The sequence below is a fragment of the Amborella trichopoda genome, chromosome 3 (assembly GCF_054954075.1).
Source record: "Amborella trichopoda isolate Santa Cruz 75 chromosome 3, AtrichopodaSantaCruz75HAP2 v2.0, whole genome shotgun sequence".
Lineage (NCBI taxonomy): Eukaryota > Viridiplantae > Streptophyta > Magnoliopsida > Amborellales > Amborellaceae > Amborella > Amborella trichopoda.
In genome coordinates, this window is record NC_142338.1 from 14,510,454 (window position 1) to 14,534,540 (window position 24,087).

Here is a 24,087-nt window from a genome sequence, read left to right on the forward strand (position 1 = left end):
TCTCTCTCTCTCTCTCGCTTCTCTCTCCTCCTCCATGTTAATCTCTCAGATTAACTCCTAGCAAAAAAACAATATAACAGATAACTCGTATATAAAATCGCTTAATTATTTATTAATCATTTTTCTCTCTCTCATATAACTCCTAGCCCCCATGTTTCTCTCTCTCTCTCCTCCCCCATATTGTCTCCCCCTCACATTTCTCTCTCTCTCTTCTCTCTTCTCTCTCCTCCCTCATATTAATTTCTCACATTTACTTCCAGCAAAAAAAGAAAACAACTATAAAATATAACTCATATCCAAAACTGCATAATTATTTATTAATTCTCTCTCTTTCTCTCTCTCTCTCTCTCTCTCTCTCTCTCCCACCTCCTCTCTCATGTAACTCCTAGCAACCTACGTTCTTCTCTCTATCTTCTCTCTTCCCCCCATATTAATCTCTTACAATTTTTGTCCCATCTCTTTTTTTTCCTGAAATTTATTAATCTCTCAAGATAAATGTGTACAATAAATTCTTTTAGCGAAAACAATACTTATGCTTGGTTTTCGGGCGTAAACTTGTCACAGAGTAGGGATACTAGAGAATGGATCCCGTCGAGTTGCAGTCGAGGCGAAAGTTAGGGCAGAGGACCCTTCCTCGCTCAGATGGCCGGCTTTCAGAATTGCCAAACCTGAGACCAGTTCGAAAGTTTCAAAAATCAAGATAAAATGGGGATGGATTTGAAAAGGTTCGAAATAAAATAACAGGAAACAAATGCAACAAATGGATAAAGTAAAATGAAGACACCAAGAGATGTCGCCGATTCAGGACCAGTCTGAGCACGACTTTTTCTTTGCTGTAAAATGTTTTGCTAATTGAAAGTAGTGTATCTTGTTTTCATTTGAGGATTGAAGAGTAGGAATAGGGACTACAGTTTTGGGTTGGATCTAGTTTGAGATTTGAATGGGCAGAGTCCGGGTTAGAGATCTCAAGAATTCAAAATGGTAAAGTCTTGACACCCAATATTCTCTCTCTTTTCAACCTCTTGAAACAGGGGTACGAGCTCCAATTGATAGACAAGTGTCGTGTCTAATCATCATCCAAAGTTTGTGATTTGAATCTAGGCTATTGATGACCATAGTAGCTGTCATGTTTGCCAACGTAGGTGTTAACTACATTATTTGTAGTGACTACAGGTCTCATAGCATCTTAGTTTGATGTTACGTCCCGCGTGATTTTGGGCGGTGCCTTGTTGCATATGCAACGGAGCTATCACCAGCGTTGCCATCCTTTGAAACTTTGTTTTGGTCATTTTTAGACTGAAACGAGGGTTGCACCTTCAGTAGATCATGATGGTACCAATTGTCTCTCTCAAAACTTGTTCTTGGCGATGGCTCCAACCAATAAAAAACTACCAGATTAGCCAATGAAGCTATCAACATCGTTGTAGTCAATGATGAGTAATTATTAGGTGTCAGTTCTTGCATTCCAATGTTTGGTACATGGCAGTTGTTTTGACCAATTAGAAGCTGTCAAATCTGCCACTCTCGTTGACATAGGTTGCTTCTCCATCGCCAGCAACGATTGCTATTTCCCTCATTCCGATGTCAGGTGGTTAAACTGTCATTCTCGGCCAATCAAGCAGACAACAAGGTTGTGAGCTTCGTTAACGGCAATTGTTCCTCTATTTTCTGAAATGATTACAGTATCCTCACTCCAATGTCAGACTGTTAAACCACCTTTTTCTGGCCAAGCGGATTGCGAAGCTGCTTCCATATGTGTCAACAGAGCTTCAACCTGGGTTGCAGCTGTCATTGCCTTGAAATGAAGTTGGACCCTGCGTTTCTATGGGAGGAGCGCAATCACATAAATTTTCAGATGAAAGTATCAAGGCGCTAATAACTGCTAAGGAGGATCACCTCTCATGTCCGTGAGTTAGTTGATGTCAAAGCCAGAGCCATCCATATGTCGAAAAAGGCAATTGCTAAAAATATATAAATTACATGATGCCAACAACATTCTAAATTTCTCATTCAAGTTGCTTGTTCTTTCCTTCGTCCCCATCATTTCAAGTTGAATATTGACGGGGCCTCTTTACAGAATTCAGGGGCCTCAAGAGGTGGTGGTGTAATAAGGGATGGTGACAGTGCCTTTATTGTTGCTTTTGTCACAACTTTTAGTATTGCATCTAACAATTATGCGGAATTTTATACCCTTAGAGTGGGCATTGATCTGGCCATTTAGTGTGATTGTCTCCCTTTGCAAATTGAGAGTGATTCCTCCCTGCTCGTCAATGTCAGTCAACGCCGATGTAATCTTCCATGTACACTTCACATGATTGTAGTCAACTGCAAACATGGCCTTTAAATGCAGTGAGTGTTATTAGTTTATTATGTTGCTTGCTATTTGTTAGTGTAGTTTGGTTGATAACAAAGTTTATTTTATACTTTTATATTACTTTTGTGTCATAGGATGTCTCATATATTTGAAGTGGTTTAATGACAGCCTTGTAAATAGTACTCTCATATAAATTTGCTAGCAAAATCTTTAAAGCTATATATAGGTTGAAATGTTATGTGCGTTACATCTATGTAAGGGTGCGGTTTGTATAGAGCCGAGGCTTTAAACAATCAAAATAGAGTGCACCTTCAACTAGTATTGAGATATGTGGTTTCAATATTGGAAAGCCTTGCGATAGCTTTAACATATATTTTCATATTTAATTATAGAATTTAAAGCTTAAAAAAAAATGTAGATCGATCATATCTTTGAAAATTTGAAAATCTTGAAAATTGATGGTCAAAAACTATGTTACAAGATGCACTACTTCCAAAACTTGAAATCCATGTTTTTCTCATGTCCATGCATCGTGATGTTGAGATAATCAATTTGAGGATATTTGTGCATCAAAACAACTCTTCTAGTGAAATTTTTGAGGTGGGCTCTCATTTGATTGTTTAGAGCCTCGGCTCGATATAAACGTTTTCTTTTATGTAATAGAAATCTGTACAATGAGGTTATTTGCTTTTGATATAAGTAGGTCATGATCATTACATAATCATTATGACCACTGGATGTGAAATTGGATGGTTAAGGATGTGTCATTGATTAGGTACAAAGTCCAAAATAAAGTTTATCGAATACTGTAATACACTTCAATCTATTGGATTTCACATCTAATGCTTAAAAAAGATGGTGATCTCCTCGTACTGAAAGTAAATGATCTCATAGTATACATTTCCTCATGTAATATCTAAGAGTATCTATCAATCTAGTGCACCAATGTCAATAACAAGTAGCGATCAAAAGATGAGGGCCTGAGTAGGGATGGGGCACTTCATAAATAATTTCCCAAAAAAAAAAACTTTATAAAGATCATTGCTATCTTTTAATGAGTACAAGCAATGAAGAAAATTATTTAGAGTAATTTGCTTCTTATGCTTATGAATTATTGGTTTTTTTTTCAATTTGCCCATATACTGAAAAGGAAATTTCTATAGAGGTCATGGCTTTGTTGCTCACTTCTAGTGGGTATGCAATCCTCTTAATAAGAAAGAATACATATATATCACATATGGGACGATGATAACCTTGAATCTGATCATAGCGTCCAGTCTTGAGAATATGATGAAGTTTGGCTGTTTTTTTTTTTGGTAATTGAGTGGGGATTGGGACCCTGTTTGTGTAGGAATGGAGTCTGAGACCTCTTTCGGGTCGGCTGAGGTAATATCACCGGGACCCTAGCCCATTTCCTATGCCAAAATTTCATTTATAATTTTATTTTATTTTATTTTTTATCTTGAAAGGTAAAGAATTTATGTACTTCAGTATTTATCATAAATTAAATCGAAATTAAATCGTGTCATTGCGAACTATGCGAATCCATGGATTGTTTTGTTGGAATTCTCTAGCCTTATGTTATACAGTAGATGTGCATGCTAGATTCTTTACTTTCAATATATCGCACATTTGAGCTCTCTATCATATTTTAAAGTTTGTATATATTTTTAATCATGCAATGTCATATACCTGAACTACAAGACATAGTCATAATCTTTAACCATGACATTGTCATTTCTAATCTTTATATTATAATAAGATCTTTCTAATCAAGATTTGCAAATGCATATTTATTTTTCATCATGGCGTTGTCATATAACTGAACCACAGTTTTAATCATATTAATTGATCATGATTCTAATATTTTTTTTGTTTTGACCTTGGCAATACCAGTTAGGCCATGTGTTGCTACGTGCAGTAATAAATGGCAATTGAACCAATGATTTAAAAAATGCCGGGTCCGTACGGAATCGTTCGGTCCGACTAGAGAATCGGTCATACCGATTCAACCAATATATAGGAAGTCGCTCATGCCTTGAACAGAACCGGTAATTTTCTACAGTAAACGACTTTTTGCTACCGTAAAAACAATAGTGCTACAGTAAATTATGTGTTTCCCCTTCTTTTCACCGAAAAATCTGCTCCATCCATGATTTTGAGTTGCTTTTTCAGTCTTTTTTTTTATTAATAATTTAGGGGAATCATTTTTAAGTCTATAAAACATTGATTGGGGTTGGACCGAACCCAAAAAGACACATTTTTTGTGCATTTTTTATTGGAAATTTGGATTTTTTTTGTACGGATTAGTGTTTTTTGCCAAAACATTAATCTGGTGCCCATTTTGCATCTATTTGATCCAATTTTTTTGTTCAGTGATCATGTAAATACTAGCTTTCATCAAAATTAGGTAATGTGGTTTTTTGTTTGTATATTATTACAATTTCTTTTAGCAAAAGTTTCGATTTTTTTATGTGAGTTAGGGTTATCTGCCAAAACATGAATCTGGTGCGCATTTTGCATTGATTTGACCAATTTTTTTGTTGAATGATCATGTTGAATATGATCTTCCATCAAAATCAAGTAATGTGATTTTTGTTTTGTATTTTTTATATATATATACTTTTTTGAGCCAAAGTTTCGTTTTTTTATGAGGGTTAGGGTTTTCTGCCAAAACATGAATCTGATACCATTTTGCATCGATTTATTCCAATTTTTTTTGTTGATTGATCGTGTTAATACGAGCTTCAATCTATAGTCCTCAATTTATGAAGATTTACAACATAGAATCACAAATTGTGGCCTAACTTTTCATGCTCTATTTTACCAATAGTTTGTGAAAAGCTTTGAGCGATCTCTATGGGAGGATTGATTCGTCGAATTTCTATAGGTGTTTCGAGCTACAAGGGCTTACCTTTCATCAAAATTTGGTAATGTGAAATTTTCTTTTGTAATTTTTTTTTTTGTAATTTTTTTTTTTATCTAAGAAATTTGTTAAATTACTTAAGCAAAAATATTTCAAATTTAATTTAAATTTTTTAAAATTTTTTTGTTGTTTACCATTTATTATAAAATTAACTTTTTGTTGTTTACCAGTTTTAAAATTTATTTTAGTTAGAAACTTAAGTGGCTCATGAAATTTGATTAATCTTAATTTTTTTGACTATTATCAACCATTCTAGTGGGTTTTTAGTTATTCATGCATTTGGTTGTATGTTTTGTTATATTATATCAAAAAAAAATGTCGTTGGATTTTTTTCCCTCTGTTTTCTTGTACTCAAAGATGCAATTTGATGATTGTAATGCCACAAATTACGGTTTTTGTGAAATTTTATCTTCAATCAAATATTCTTCTAAGTAAAATGAAGAAAAATATTTTCTACATGGATTTTGGAGTAAGAGCGAACCAAATCGCTAACAGGCTACTAATTTGGATGATCCGTTCCTAGATCGAGTCAATGAATTGTCTCATCAAATCAATGAATGGAAACAATGTTACCAAAATGAAGAAGAACAAAGTCCTCCATTTTGGTTTTAGACCGTATTTTATAATTTGTATGCTTTGTTGTACTCTATATATGATTATATACTTCATCCATGATAATTCTATACTTCTTTTGTGTGATGAAAATTTAATTGTTAATAGTAGTTCATATAGAGAAAGAACATCTCAATATTTGCATATCGATGCAAAAAAATGAAAATCAATGATGTAGTACCCCCAATTCTTATTGAAAATCTAAAAACCAACATTTATAATGATTTTTTAAAATTTTTAAGGCCGAATCCAACTAAGCTGGTTGATACGTCGATTTGAACCGCTTATTCATCGATCCAGACCGGTTTTGAATGCCCATTCCGGGTCACCGATTCTGTTTTTTAACATACTGATCTGAACTATAGAAGAAGGCTATTTAGTTTCATTGGGTCACTCATGATTTCTACAATATTCACAGGTCATACCTCTTGCTATGGCCAAAAGACTATCCTCATGCGAGTATATGCTCCCCCGGGAAAAGACCGATTTGAGATTATTTTTAAGACCTCAAATTTCGAGGATGTCACACATTAAACCTATTTAGAAAAAAAAATAATAATAGCATACACATTCCTTATATGCTTAAAAATAATGATATACTAAAATCATATACAGACTCGGATCTAAGTGTTTAAAAACTACAAAATCCATTTTTTATTTTTCTTTAAATACTCATTTGTTGATTGTAAAGTGGCTCCCAAAATTTTTGATTTGGAAAACACTCCTATGCCAATCTTTTACCAATGAACTAAGCATATAATGTGATCCATTGGGAGTATGCTACATGCCCACTTTTCTAGGTCCCAACCATTCTTGTTATCCGTCTGGGTCCATCCTTTCATTGGATTATTCATATAGCAAGTTGTATCATGACATACTTTCGTAGTTCATCACTGTTTTTTCTTTTAAATTTGATATTTCTTATGGAATACAATTTTCATCCTAAAAAAAACAAAGACAAAGGAAAAACAAGAAAAGAAAATTGGCTTGAGGATTTTTTTCATTCCTAGCATTCAATTCTATCTTTTTTTTTTTTACTGTAGTTAAGTAGCGTATTTGAACGTCTAACCAATAGTGTTTGTTAATTAAATGCCATTACTTTATCTACTAGCAACCCTTTGAATTGTTCCCCTTAATGGAAATACTGTTGATAGACTTTACTACTAATAAAGTTCCAACCACTGGGGGAATCTGGATAAATTTTAGTAGTTTTATTTTTTTGGGTAATTTAGTGAGGAATACAGGCCCTACCTATTTTTAAAAGGAAAAAGTTTATGTAAGGTTGCAACTTTAAAAAGTAGAGTTACAGATATGCTTCAAAAGTCCATCGGAAAATGTTGATTTAATGTTGAAAAAACCTCTAATTGATCATCTCAACATCCAGATGTATGAATACGGAAAGAAAAAAGAAAAAAAGAAAAAAAGAAGAATTTGTGTCCTAAAAGTAGTGCATCTTGCCATACATTATTTAGATGGTCCATTTTCAAATTTTATAATTAGATATGAAAATAGGTTTTGAGATAATCCTAAGAATTATTTTACCAAAATTACATGTTATGATAAAATTTGGAGGTGCACCTTAATTGGATTGTTTAAGGTTGCAACCTTATAGAAACCACACCTTTTTTTAAATGGTTACATTTTCGAAGCTGTAAGTGGGATTGGAGAGCACAATGTGCGACTAAAGTGTGGATAAATTTTTAGAGGGTTTTAAAACCAAATAAAAATGAACTCGAAAAACCTTGGCTTTTATAATGTAAAGCGAGATATACATCTTATTTATTATTTGTTTTGGTTTTAAACATCATATGTTTCCCTTGATTTGTGCTGCTGTTACTTGTACTCCTAACAAAAACCACATAGGAGAATCATGTTTCTTCAATTTCCATTGTTAAGGCCTTCAATTTTTTGTTCACATGACCAATTCACAGTTCAATAAAAACTTCAGCTTCACAAATTTTTGTAATTTATTATATTAAAATTTAGTTCAACCAAATGCTAAAACATATAAAAAAGCACTTTTCACCAAGAAAATAGAGATAAAAAAAAGATGACAAGAAGTAGAGGAAGTTAACAAAAAAGAAAAAGAAAAAAATATCGCTCTCGATATAGATTCTGGTATCTATATAGAGAGAACAAAAAAAAAAAACAAGAAAGAAGAAGAAGAATAGACACTATATGAAATGAGTGTCTACAATTAGGCCCTCAAAGTTGCTATGTAGCCTGATCTTTTTGCGTTTCAATTTTGAAGTTGCATACCTGATGGTGATCCGCTCATTTGGTAGTTCCTTGTGCATAACATACCTACCTCCACAACTGATGATAAGCATTTACGTATTAAACTTGAATATTGTAGTTTTGAGTTGCTACCATTGTTGTGGCTATCATTTTCCATCAAGAGATCACCATCTACAACCTATAGCGTTCCATCCAGGTATTCTTGGTCCACCCATTTTGGCAAGCTCAAACCATTAAAGAGTATAACCCCAAAGTTATAGACATCTCCATTGGTTGTTATGCTCCCCCATGTTCTACATTCTAATGGTAGATCAAACCATAGTGAGCAAGTTGGTGAATAATAATATATCAGCAAACCAAACAAATCAGTTTTATTTTAAAATTTTGGTGTTAAAATCGGTTAAAAAATACAGATCGTCCAAAAATAAGTTGCGTTATAGAATCGTGAATATTTCGGACTTGGCTAAAAAAAATGAAGTAAAAATATCGAATGTATGAAGTTATTGGATAATACATTAAAGCCATTGAACAATAATTTTATGGCCTCACCTAGTGTCATAGGAGTAATCCTATATAGTTTTTGTTGAGACTCTCAATAAATCTAACAACAATACTACTCTATTGTTAAAACATAAAACATATAATAGATTTATTGGGGGTATAAAATGAAACAAAAACAACGATAATACTAAAAACAAGAACTACATTAGCAAATAACAAGAACTATTGTTCATTAAAAAAAAAAAGGGACCTTAAGTATAGGATTTTAGGTAACTAAAACAAAACATGAACATTAAAATATGTAAAATGGTGGTCCATTCAAAATGCTATGTCATATACATCAATGAAATAAAAAATAAAATAAAAATATGAAATTAATCAAACTTCTTTATGCATAAAGAAAGCAACAAAATACGTAAGCAAATCCATATCTCACATTGAATTCTTAGCTACCTAAATCTTTAGTACCATGGAATCTCTCTCTTGCTCTTTATAAGGACCTCCCAGGTTTCAAGGAAAATAAATACTAAAGATTTTGCATTGAGTTACTCTTCTTATAACTCCACCTCTTATTGTGAGATATACTATTATTTTGATATCTTAGTTATTGGTGAAATTTTTTATAGAATTTTTTATTAAATCAAGATTTTTTATTTACTTCCACAATTAATGTGTTTATCTTTAAACCAAAAATTAATAATATTAAGTTAATGAAGAAATACATTTATAGGGAAGAAGTTTTTGAAAAGTTGTTTTTTTTAAAATAAAATAAAATAAAATACGGATTTATATGGGTTCTATTAACAATAAGTGATTTTTTAAAGATCTTTTGAAAAACTTGGAGTTCTTAACGGATTTAAAAAAATGAGAGATTTTTTTTTTTTAAAAAATCGCCTTTTAAATGAAGACTTGATAACTGTAGATCAAAGAGTCAATAGAAAATTCCTTGAGGAATAATATGTGTATCATGTAAAAGTCATCTTATGTTGTGGCCTCTCTCTCTCTCCAAGACAATGTCAACTCTTAATACACCTAGGGCTGGCAATGGCCTAGCCCGGCTCTAAAAAAAGTAGGTCTTGGGCTAAAAGTTATGGCCCAAGGGCTGAGCTAGAACCAATGCTGCTAGTTTGCCAGGCCTGGCCCTTTGTTTTTCTTGGTTTTTATTTTCTATTTATGTTCTTTTTTTTTTTTGTCGGCCTCGATCCAGCCCTATAGGTATAAGGTCCCGCCCTAGGCCAAGGCGAGCCCTTGGCCCGTGGCCACCCTTAATTAATAACCATGTGGACATAGATTAGCCCTTACTTTCCCTAGAAAGACCTTTTATTTTAACTTTATCTAGCATGATCCACTATCTCTCACAATTCATACGCCAACAAACAAGTTAATATATATTTAATGTAAGATTCTAAGATTAAACAAAATACATCTAAATAAAGTTAAAAAAATGGTGAAAAAAATCGATTTCGACAAAAATCGGTTTATGACTAGGGGTATTTTTGAAATATTTCATAAAAAAAGGGAAATCGTAAAAATAAGTACTTCCGGCCAAAATACGTTTCAATCTTTCTAAAATGATAGAACACATAAAAGAACATGTCACAAATAGTTTTTTTATTTTTTTTCGAATTGTTTATAATTTTTTGAATTTTTTTAAGGTCCCCAAATTACGATAACCATCCCGAGTACTTGGAACTCAGGCCAAGTAGCCAAACATAGCTATGAACTATTACTTACTTAGAACTCAGGCCAAGTAGCCAAACATAGCTATGAACTATTACTGTTAGTGCATATTTTCGAATTGTTGCGACATGTGCATTTGTTGGTGAATTGTTTTTCAGTGACAGAATTGAGTATGGCTTGCATGGCAATAATTAGATGAAACGGGTGCAACAGGAAAGGATGTAATATACCATTTACAATAAAATGCCAAAATCAATGTGGTAAAAAAGTTGTAACTGGAGCTATATATCTGATGGTTCCAATGGTGCTCGTCTCGGTAGCAAAGTTTTCCTCACCAATCAACTTTGCGAGTCCAAAATCCACAACATGTGCAGTCATATCTTCATCTAGGAAGACATTACTAGGTTTCAAATCACAATGTACTATTGGCACTGAACAATTGTGATCGAGGTATTCCAATGCATATGTTATATTTATCACAATGTTCAATCTTTGAAGAAGGCTCAGTCGACAATGTGCTTCATCTTGAGGCTACAACAGCTCTCTAGATCACCATTCGGCGTAAATTGCAAAACCAAAGATTTGAAATCCAATTGGAACATACAGTAATAATCTTTACCAAGTTCCGGTGGCGTATCTTTTGCAGCATTCTGCATTCTACTTGAAAACTCTTTGTGGCACATTCTTGTAACAAATTCAAAACTTTGATTGTATCCAGCAACCCATCTGATGGGATTTCTTGTAAACAGAACCAAAGCTACCAACTCAGTTTGACTAGTTGAAGTTATTAGTTGCCCGACGAAGTTCATAGTAAGATATCTCAGATTTTGGAGGTTACCAATGCTTACTGGGATGCTTCCCTCAATATAACAGCCACAAATGGTAAATGATTTAAGATTGTTTGAGAGGTTTCCTATGGAGTTGGGTAAAAAGGCTGCAATTGGATTATTGTCTAGTTCTATTACTTCCAAGAATGTGCAATTAGTTAAAGAATCAATGAAACTAAGGCTAGGACTTCCAGGCTTATTCTCTATATGATTGTCAAGGAGGTAGAGCTCTTTGAGAACTGTTAGATGTCCAAGTGATGTGGGCAATGGTCCATTGAATTGGTTCTCCCCAAGATCAAGTACAGTGAGCTTTGAAGCATTATGTAAAGAAGATGGGATTGGCCCACTCAGTTTGTTGGCCCAAGACAGTTCTTCAAAATTAGGCAATATAGTGAGGAAGTTAAAGGTCCACTCAAGTTGTTAGTGTAGGAATTTAAGATGGATAAACTACCTAAAAATCCTATCTCATCAGGTATGCTATCGTGCAGAAAATTTTCATCTAATGCTGCAACTTTTTACTGGCCACTGATGCTTGGTGGGATCTCCCCTTCCAACTGGTTGTCGCTTGTGCGTAGGACTTGAAGTTGATACAAGCTGCCGATTTCATAAGGTATGCTGCCATGGAAGCAGTTGTTTCGCAAGGAAAGAACTCGCAAAAATGATAAGAGTCCTTATGTGGGGGGTGAGTGTACCTTGCAGTCCAATGGCAGGAGTTCATGCTGGTGTTCCAGTCACCAAAGACATCATAGGGATCGAAGGTACCATGGTCTTTGAAGGAAAGCAAGACTTGTTGGTCGGTGAGGTTGTTGAGTAATGATAAGTGTGATACACACATAAGAGGCAAAGTCATGGAGAAAGCAAAGAGGATGAGCATAAAAAATGACAGAAGGTGAGACAACTCCATGGTTGCGGTGGAGTGGAGAAGAGATGGAGAGTTAGTTGTGAAGACATATGGTTGGGTAAGCTTAAATAAGGATTCCACTTTCTTCAAGATTTGGAGTCACCAAAAACAATAATGCAGCACCTGTCACCTTTTCTTAGTTGACATTACTGCCCAAGTGGTCCATAGTGTTGAAAAAGTGAGTGCATGTTATTTTTTCCATGCTTGATTTGGAATTATATGGAAAAATTACAAACTTTTTATGCAAGTTACCCAACCAATTTTTTTTTCTTATTTTTTCCCCAAAAGACATTTTTGTAGCAAATACCCACACTTTTCTAGCCATTAACCTTAAGTAAAAAAAGTAAATTTTTTTTTGACGAAAATACTATTTTACATACATTAAATTTTACCCATTCATGTGGGCTTACATGGGCTGCCGGACCGCTCTTTGACATTGCCTATCCTGTTAAACTAAAAATAGTGTCGGACCACTCTTTGACATTGTTGAACTCCGTTAAACTAAAAATAGTGCCAGACCGCTCTTTGACATGGTCGGACCTCACTTTGGGCCTATTGTCGGACCGCATGTGCCTATTAACGGACTGATTTTTGCCAGTGCCGGGCCACATGGGCCTATTGCCTGACCATTCTTTGTCAGTGCCGGACTGCTACTTGTACTACTGGACTGCCACTGTTTTTTATTGTACCGATATTACACTGCTGGACAGCCCTAAGAATATGCCGGACCGCCTTTTCATAGGAAATAGGAGAGAGAGGCATGGGTAAAAGTAAGCGAGGGTAGTTTAGACATTTTTTTTTTTTTTTTTGAGTTGAGAAGGCATTTGCTAAGAAAGTATATTTTGAGTTAAAAAGTGAGAAAAAAAAGTTTGATTGGAAATAACTTGCACACAAAATCTAGTCTTTGGGGGTTATTTATAATTTTTCCATTATCTTTATGAATAAGTAGGTCAAGTGGCGTATTCCATACGCATTGTAGTAGCTCATCCACCGTTCATTTTGAAAAACGAGGGTGGATATGAATCGACAAACTAACTATAATGGTCTAGCTAAGAAGCCGATTTACAAATTGAAAAATAAGCAAGTGTATCCTGGCTTTCATTTCTGCAGGTCCATTTCAATGTGTCCACATTTGGGGCCCTGTGTTCCCCTACTTGATGTAATGGACGAGCACTTTGTGGTGCTCTTTGTCTGCCCATCCTAACAATCACGTCTAAAAGTATATATATATATATATATATATATATTCTAATAAAATATATAAGGTTGCAATTTTTTTTTGGAGAAATAAAGTGCACATCAAAAATTCGATAGAAAAGATCTCCTCAATCTTACAAGTATTTTGACATCTACCACCAAGTCTCTCTACATATCCCTTCATTACGAAGAGAAACCAAGATGTTTTTACATGCATTGTAATTTTTCTATTTTATACAGTTCCCAGATTGAGCACCCTTCATATAGAGTGTCATATCTTATCAACATTGAATTAGCTCTCCCTAAAGTTTTACTATTATAAACCATATTTATAGCACACTATAGAACTTTGAATGAGCCTAAAAGGCGTCCATTATGAGGAGTACAAAGATGTGCTTTAACATGTCATGTCTTTCGATTTACTGCATAATAGAGTAAAAGCATCCCATGATAATAATATGATAACTCTCAATTCATAAAGAGTTTATCTCTGGAACCTTTTGAGTTTGAAAATAGACTCAAAATTTAAAAATCAATACTCAATGCCATCCTCAAATTACATCATTTAGTGAGTCTATTAATTAGTGACATTTACATCAAAATACAGTTTTCACAATAAAAAATTAGGTTGCACACCTCTAAATAAAACAATTGTTTCTCTCAATCCACAAAGAATTTCTTCATCAACTTTTTCTGTTGAAAACTAGACTCATATCCAAAACTTAACATTATGATGTGAATCCAAATAATATTTTTATTCGTATAAATAAGTGACATTCATACCACAAAACAAATCATTCTGCACAATTCCAGGGTGAACATTTTATAGTAAAATTGCATTTTCTCTCTATCCATATGGAGCTTCCCTTTCAAACCCTTTTTATTTGAAGATAGACACAAAAATGGCAATAAATATATTTCTACAGGCCTCATATATCTCGGTTAAATAGGCATGACAAATTTAGATATTCACATCTCAATTCAACACATCAAACTACAAAAATTTTAATTTTAATTTTATTTCCCATGGATTTTTCTCTCTCAAATAATTTTTGTTAAAAACTAAATTCAAAATAGCAATTTAACAACTCAGTGTGGGCCTCAAAACATTCTGGTAAGAAAAAAAATAAAATCATGACATTCATGTCATAGAAACAATTTTCATTTTCGTTGCCCAAAACAACAGTTGTGCATCCTTTAATAAAATGACCATACATTCCAAACCACAAAGGTTTTCTCTATGCAAATTTTTTTTTTTTTTTAAAGTAGACTTAATTTGATGAGTTATCGTAAAAAATTAACCAAAAGTAAAGTTATTTTCTTGGTGAAAAAAAAAATTACGGTACTCAGTAGACAATTCCTGGATTTTACAGAGTCATAATTGATACCCCTCAATGATATGTCTATAACTCTCAATTCCCACATAATCTCGCACTGAAATTTTGTAGGCAGATATTAATCTAAAAAACACAAAATATTACTAGGGTATTCATTAGAGAAATAATTCATCCTCTTGTTCATATCATTGCTCCAAAACAACGCAGAATACCTTTTTCAGTGTAGGAATCATGCCAATAATCTTTCCGAAAGTTTGTCATATTACCACGATGCCATTGGCTTTCAAATTTTTGATTCTTAGATCACCAAAACAATGAAATAAAAGAGATATGACAACAAGAGATCTAACTCTGTTACCAATGAAAATTGGACCATGTAACCCCAACCAAGTATAACGGTTAAAATTTTTCTTTCTTTTCTTAATTTTTACCACTCGGATTACTTACATATACCCAAATACATAATAAAAAACACAAATAATCTCACTTGCTACCATTTTAACAACTCTTTATTACATAAATAAAATTACACAAACTTGATCTTGAGTTCATGAAACATATAATACTCATGAAAACATAATGGGAAAAGTTTATATAAGACTGCAACCTTAAAATGTAGAATCACATATTCACCTCAAAAATCTATTGAAAATGTTGTTTTAGTGTTGAAAAAACACTCGATCGATCATCTTGACATCGAGATGTATGAATATGAAAAAAAAAAGTTGTTGAGTCCTGGAAATAGTGCATCTTGCTACACATTATCTAGACCGTCCATTTTCAAGATTTTGATATATTTATAGATCTACTTAATTTTAACCATTTTTGGCATTTAAAATTTTCTAATTAGGTATGAAAATAGATTTTAAGGTAATAATAAGAATTTTTTACAACAAAATTAAATGTTATGATAAAATTTTAAGGTGCGCTTTAATTGGATTGTTTAAGGTGCAACCTTATAGAAACCGCACCCAAAAATAATACTACAAACTATAAAAAAGATTAATAGAAGATTACCTCAACTAGACTTTGTACACCCCACTCTGGGTTTTTTTCTCCAATGGTGTACAGGATTAATAATCTATCTTAGAACTTTGAAGCATAGGAAACCATAGGCTATAACCCTTAAACAAACGTGAGAGCAATGGAACAATGTGCACACTACAAGATCTCAATACCTTGTGTATGGGGCGTGACACCTCTTAGCACCATAGGCTTGGGTGTACCCTCTATTTCTTCCTCAATATTTTTTTAAGGGAGAGAGGAGAGAGATGAGAGGTGTAGAGAATGTCTAAAGATTTCTGTTTCTTCCTCAATATTTTTCTAAGGGAGAGCGGAGAACGATCTTAGAGAGATGAGAGGTGTAGAGAAAGTGTAAAGATTTAACCTCTATTTATAGATTTTCTCTAGGGTCAAAGTTTCTTAGGATTAGTCATTCTTATAGGGATTATATTTAAATCATTGATCATAGGGAACATGTGGGGTGAGAGATTTGAGCCACATAATTTTTAGATTAGCCATCAAGATTCAAAGGAATGTGCTAGAACCTTATCATTCAGCTTCTTTAACTTATACCAATCAAATAAATAAATATGAAATGCATATTATACTCGTCTTTCTTTTCCATAATTTTCTTACACATACTTCAACTTGAAAAATCAAATTTCTTAATTTTCAAAACTTTCCTTTATTGTTTCAATCAAACTCTTTGCAAAACAATTTTCATAAATTTCAATTTAAAACTTCATGGCTTCTTTCACAAGCCACTAGAATAGGGAAGTTCTCTTTTATGTTGGGCATACTTCTTATGGAGCCCCAAGTGGGTACACACACATCGCCACATGCTTTATTTTAGTGGGGCCATGGAGTACAATGGGCCTCCATTTGTAATATTAATTTTAAAACAAAGAAAATGTATTAATTTTAAAACAAAATGATTTTTAGAAAAATGTGATTGTTTTATTTTTCTCTCTGAATATTTAAAACATTGAAACTTCAATTTCTTTGTGGTTATTATTTTATTTTTCTCTCTGGATATTTAAAACACTGAAAATTCAATTTCTCTGATTTGCAAATCTATTTTGTGAATTTTAAAAATTCAAACTATCAATTTAAAAATTATTTAATATCAAAATAAATTAATTCTAAATAATTTTGAAGGGAATCATATCCAACTAGGTCAATGAATTATAACATTGTTGAAGCACTCCATCTTTTATTGCAGACAATAATCCATACTCATTTTTTCAAACTGACTCAACTGTTCCCATGACCAACATACCATCACAGGGGTTAATGATTGACTTACCAAAGTCAGCCAATAGGTAAAGAGATACAATCCTAGTCTATAGATTATGGTATCTCCTCTAGAGACAAGTCCAATATCACACATAGCTGGTGCAACCTCAGTTTTGTGGTGCATAGGGGTAATCTCTCGCATATGTATATGTATCACCCTCAATGGTGATTTGATTTCTTCAGTCCCTTGACTCATTACCCTAGGCAACTCCAACCTCATCAATGGATGACTATATTAACCATCATCAGTTGTGCACTAAACCTAGATAATTGAGCATTTTTCAACTCGATTGGCCAAGCATGGTAAGCTCAATCTAAGTATCGGCAAATTTGCCTATTTCGTTCCCTTCAGACCATATTATCTTGGTTCCTATAGGCTACAATCTTTTGGTCCCTCTGGACCTTACTCCCACTAGAGTTCTTTGTTCTATTACAGTAGATATTGATTACATGCTTTTATAAGGCCATTAATGGCAATAGAGACCCAACAAATTTTGACATCAGTAGCAGGCTTTCTTTATAACCGTGGAGAAGAAATTTAGAGAGAGAAAATAAGTTTTGGAGAGAGATAAGAAAGTTCAAAAAATAGGTTTTTACAAAGGGAATGAGTTCTTAGAGAGAGAAAGAGAGGGGAGGTGGGGTGAGGAAACATAGTTTTTAAAGTCATTGGGCTTTTAGAGAGAGAGAGAGGGGGGGCGGTGGGGCCACCCCCTCTTTCCAATGTTTTTTATTTCCCAATGTTAGTTTAGGTTTTTAAATTAGTTTAAAGAATATTTTAGCATAATTTTTTTAAAGAATTTTATTTTTGGTTTACAAACAAGAAACTTTTGAAGATATTTTAATAGAAAAATAAAATGATGACAAAAATAATAATAATAATAATAATAATAATAATAATGAGGCTTCTAATTGGGCCAGGTTGGGCTTACAATTGGGCTAGTTCAATCCCAGTCCAAAAACATATTTTCGGGCCGAGTACAGTACGTGCCGGGCTGAAATTTTTTTTGAATTTTTGGAAATCTAGATTGCCACCGCTCTCTAAAAATCTATTATGGAACTTTCATTTCCGATTACGTTTGAAGCCTTTTAGGATCTTTAAAATCACTATTTTAGGGCTGATGATTTGCAGACGAATTAGATAAGAGTAGTTTGGGTATGGTTAGCAAGTAAATAATATATCGGCATGGTAATAAATTGGATTTATTCAAAAAAAAAAGTGGTAAAAATTAGGAAAAAAATACGGATTGCCAAAAATTAGATAAATTAGAGAATAGTGAATATTATGGATTTGGCTAAAAAAAAAGTTGCAGTGATTTTTCTGAATATTACGGATTTAGCTAAAAAAAAGTGCAGTGATTTTTTTTAATATTATGGATTTGGCTAAAAATATACGAGATGGGTAAAGTTTATATAGAGCTTAGGCTCTAAATAATCAAATTAGAGCCTATATCAAAAATTTCACTAGAAGAGATTGTTTTGATCCCCAAATATCATCAAATTGATCATCTAGACATCAAGATGCATGGAGATGAGAAAAAAATGGACTTCAAGTTTTGGAAATAGTGCATATTGTAACGCATTTTTGGACTGTCAATTTTCAAGATTTTCAAGTTTTTATAGATTTGCTTGATCTGCACTATTTTTTAAGCTTTAAATTTTATAATTAAATATAAAAATATATTTTGAGGTTATCACAAAAATTTCTAATATTAAAACCATATTTCTCAGCACTATTTGAAGGTGGGCTCGAATTTGATTGTTTAGAGCCTCGGTCTATATAAACTGCACCCATAAGAGATTAGGGAAAAGTTTATATAGAGCCGAGGCTCTAATTAATCAAATTAGAGCCTACCTCAAAACTTTCACTAGAAGAAATTGTTTTGATGCCCAAATATCCTCAAATTGATTATCTCGACAACACGATGTATGGAAAGCAGATCAAAATGGATTTCAAGTTTTAGAAATATTGTATTTTGTAATGCATTTTTGAACCGTCAATTTTCAAGATTTTCAAGATGTCATAGATCTGTAGATCTACACTATTTTCGAAGCTTTAAACTATATAAATAAAAATAAAAATATATTTTAAGGCTATCACAAAGATTTCTAGTATTGAAACCACATCTCTCGATACTATTTAGAGGTAGGCTCTAATTTGATTGTTTACCAACCGTGGTTATGGTGTAAGTATATTAAAACCATTGAGCTACAATTTGTATGTCCTCACCTTGTATCATGGAGTCAAACTTGACAATTTTTTGTCTAAATTTTTAATAAATACAACAATAACCTTGTAATATGGAGTCAAACTTGACAATTTTTGGCCTAAATTTTTAATAAATACAATAATAGAGCTTACTCTACTCTCCCAAAACAAAACATATGATAGACTTATTGGGAAAATACAATAAAATAATAACAACAAAAATACACACAAGAACTATATTAGCAAACTGAAAAATAGTAACACAAGGTATGAGATTATTGTTTGAAGGAAAAAAACAAAAATGGCCCTTCGTATAGGATTGTAGTTAACTACAACACAAAAATCCAGAAATATAAAATAGTGATTCATCCAAATTGCTATATTGTATACACTAATTAAATAAATAAATAATAATAAATGTGAAATTAATCAAACTTCTGTTTTATACATAAAGAAAGCATTTTGACAAAATATTTAAGCAAATTCAAATACTCGAAGCTCATCCTGAATTCCTAGTTGCGTAGACCTTTAGTTCACCAAATATCTCTCTTGATCTTTATAATGACACTCTATGTATTCGGAAAAAAAAAAAAAAAAATCATTGTGTTACTCTTCATTTAACTATAAATATTATTTTATTTTGAGATATAGTTGTTTTGATGGATTATTATTTGGTGAATATATTGCACTTTTTTTTAAAAGGAAAATATTGGTAAAATGGTTTATGGAAATTTTTGTTAAATCAATATTCTTAATTTACTCCCACTTTTAATGCGCTTATCAAGCCAAAATTTAAAGATATTAAATCAATGACGAGATAAAGTTATAGGAAAAAAAAAAAATTCGAAAGGCTTTCTGAAAAAAGATAAAATACGAATTTATATAAATTCTATTAACAAAACACGATTTTTTAAATTTTTTTTTAAAATACTAGAATTCTTAAGTGATTTTAAAAAATCGTATATTTTTTTTCAAAAATCGTATTTTAAGCATAGATATGCTAACTGGTAGGGGTGGCAATGGACCTGGACCCAACACGGGTCCGGGTATGAGTCCAACATTTGGACCCGAAGGGTCGGGTCTGAGTCCAAAACCTGGACTCGAACACTATCTGGGTTTGGATCCGATTGGACCTGATTTGTACCCGTAAAATGTTGGAGATAAAATACTTCAAGCCCTATTCATTTGGGTGTATTAAGGATTATATACAATAATAATTTGTGGTCATCTTTAGTTATTACACGACAAATTAGACTGCTTGAAATCTAATTATGAGTGATTTTGACCTTGTTGCCAATAATATGGATATATGATGGTAAAAAAAAAGGGAAATTATCATAAATATACCTTTATTTTTGCTTAATTAAAAATGAAACCCCTCAACTTTCATAAATCTCATCCACATTTTTTTGGCTTTTTTTACTAAAATAGTTTCCATAGTAGTTGTATTATTGTGAAGCCCTAAGTACCGTAATGACTACCCCATTTTATACGGTATTTTGAATGTTGTGATAACTCGACGTATTTTAAATGCCAAAACTGAAAAAAAAGGGTGTGGACGAGGTTTATGAAAGCTGAGATTTTTTTTTCCCCCCCTAATATGTAAAAAATTAAGGTATATTTATGATAATTTCTCGAAAAAAAAAAGCTCATAATGCGGGTGGCAATGGACCCGACCAAACCCAGGACCCGATGAGATAGACTTGGTACCCAACAGGTCGGGTATGGGTCCAACTTTTGGACCCCTCCAGGTCCAACACCTAGACCTAAATACTATTCACTTATGGGTTTAGGTCCAGCCAGACCCGACTCGTGTCTGATTCGTTGCGACCCCTACGAACTAGCCCTTGAACCATTAGAAAAGTGGAGATTCTTTGCACCAATGGTTTAAAAAATAGATTGTTGGCCCGGATCGGGTAACCCATAAACCCATTCGGATCGGTCGATCGGCAATCCGGATTGAGAATCGGCCGAATCGGTTGGATTAAGGTGTAAAAAAAATATAAAAAAATTATTAAAATTTATTATAAATGTTGTTTTTTTGAAATCCAATAAGAAATCGGGGTTTAATTTTCATTTTTTCATCAATATATGAATATTGAGATATTTTTTCTCTGTATGAACTTATTTTAACAATTAAATTACATCACATAAAATAAAAATCATAGAACTATCATGGATGAAATATATAATCATACATGGACCACAATAAACAATGATTTTTTTATAAGAGCATTTTAGTTTTTTTGAAAAAAACCTTTTATTTTTTTACAAGAAATGTTTGTCGTATTACATTTTTTTTTTGTTTTTAGCAAGAACCATTTTTTTGACAAAAAATACTTGTTGTATTATTTTTTTTTATAAGAACATTTTTTTTTGACAATAACTTTTTAATAATTTTTATTTTTTTGACAAAAACCTTTATTTTTTTTGACAAAAAAAAGAAATTTGACAAGAAAAATAATTGATAAGAACCTTTCATATTTTTTTATAAGAAATTTTTTATTTTATTGATAAGAAAAAAATTTGACAAAAAGCAAAATTGATAAAAAAAACCTTTCATTTTTTTGATAAGAAAAAAATTTGACAAAAAGCGAAATTGATAAAAAGCCCTTTCATTTTTTTCTTATGACAAAAATACTTGTTGTATTATTAATTTTTTATAAGAACTTTTTTTTTTTGACAATAACTTTCTATTACTTTTTTTTTTTTGACAAAATTTTTTTATTTTTTTGACAAAAAAAATAAATTTGACAAGAAAAATAATTGATAAGAACCTTTCATTTTTTTTTATAAGAAAATTTTTATTTTATTGATAAGAAAAAAATTTGACAAAATGCGAAATTGATAAAAAAACCTTTCATTTTTTCGATGATAAAAAAATTTGATAAAAAGCGAAATTGATAAAAAAAAACCTTTCATTTTTTTTATAAGAAAAAAATTTGACCTCAAAAAAATAAAATTGACAAGAAAAAAAATAAAATTGACAAGAAAAATAGTTGATCAAAGAACCCCCTTTTCGTCCGAAGGAGAATGGAACCCACGCCCTCCACATACAAAAAGATAATTACAACCAATAAGCCACATGATACTTAATAATATTAAAAGCGCAAAAAAAAAAAAAATATATTAATTTTTCAAGTTAATACCTTCACATTATCCCACTTCAAAGCGGTAGAAAGAAATTGCAGTGAATAAATACCTCTTTGTAGTTATTGAGTATAAGACGTGCAAAGTGAGGAGAGTCACGTGTTGAGCTGTGCAGACTTTAAGATACATGTATTTTTTAAAATTTACAAAAATACCCAATAAATTTCCAGTATTGAAACCATATTTCTCAATACTATTTAAAGGTGGCTTTACAAAAATACCCATTAAATTTCCAGTATTAAAACCATATTTCTCGATACTATTTAAAGGTGGCTTTACTTTAATTGTTTAGAGCCTCTTCTTTATAGAAGCCGCACCCTTATTATAATGTTCAAGATACATTACTTTATTATGATATGGGCAAAACCAAGTCAAAAGTCCGACAAAAAATCACCCAATCAATTTACATTGCATTACTTTATTGTGGGCCATAACAAATTTAAAAGTTGCCGGAAGGTAGGGAAATTCAAAGAAAGACAAAGCTTATATAAAGTGAAGTGGTAAACCTTCAAATTAAAACGAACCACCAAAATTCACCGTAAGAGGTTGCTTTGATGCTGAAAGATTCTTCATCTCGACCTCAATTTATATAGATACAAGAAAAAATAAATTTTAACTATTGAAAATAGTACATCTTGTTATGCATTATTTAGGTCAGCAATATTTATGATTTTCAAGTGTTCATAAATGTGTTCGATCTATATTATTTTTTAATTTTTAAATTTAGAATTAGAGATGAAAATGAATTTTTAGGCCATAAAAAAGATTTATAATACTGAAATAATATATTTCGACACTATTTAAGGATGCAACTTACTTTAATTGTTTAGGATCACAGCTTTATACAAATTGCATCCATTTAGTTTGGGGAAAGGTTTATATACTTCCGCTACAACATAAAAGATCTATGCTTCCCTTACCATCCATCCGTCTAATTATGATCAAGAGAGCCACTCACCGTTTGATCTTAGATCTGATGTCTCAAAGTATTTTATTTTTATACAAATTGTATGAATATGAAATTTCATATGTACTATCTTCTCATTTGGGAGCACCTATAAAAAAGATATTAAGAATAATTTTTTGACAAAATATAATGACCAAAATACCTCTTGAAATTTTAAAGGTATTTCGATTATTTTATTTTATTGAAAATATTTTTTCAATATTTTTTGCTAGTGCAAGTTTAATAGAGGATTGAACATCCAAAATTTGGTATCAAAATAGTTTATAAAAAAAAATTAAAAATAAAATAGTGTAAAGACGTGATATTGTAATCGAGACAAGCTTAACCTTCCGTTCAGAATTGACTGTTGGATATAGGGAAGTATATAAATTTTATGCCGTAGAAAAAGCATACAAAACTTGCCCTTTAGTTTCTCCTTTGAAGAAGATATACATGCCTCCATTATACGGAAGTTAAATCAGGAGAGAAAAAATAGAAAAGAAAACAAGAACGAGATATATGTCATGATATGCGTGATACAGCAGGGAATGAGACAAGGATACGGATTTGGTGAGTCAGCCGACTCAGTTATTACCGTGTCGTCCCTTGTCTATCTAACCTTCATCTCTAGGGTGGATGTCAAAAAATGTTGCATCCTTAAAATGGAAGGTGAAGAAATGAATTTAAAAAGTAAAATTTATATTTTTTAAAAAAAGAAATTTCCAAATTTAGATCATTATCATGGTTGAGATTAATGAACTCTAAAATTTTAAATTGAAAATACATCTTTGAAATATATTTATTGAGACCACACAAAAATAATATGAGTTAGCCTATTCACCAAACATTTTTCCATGAGATGAGGACAATAAAGCACGGGCCTTGCTGGTCTTCTGACTAAAGTGGCACATTTTGAATCTTTGTTGAAAGGTACATTGCATTATTTTAGATGTG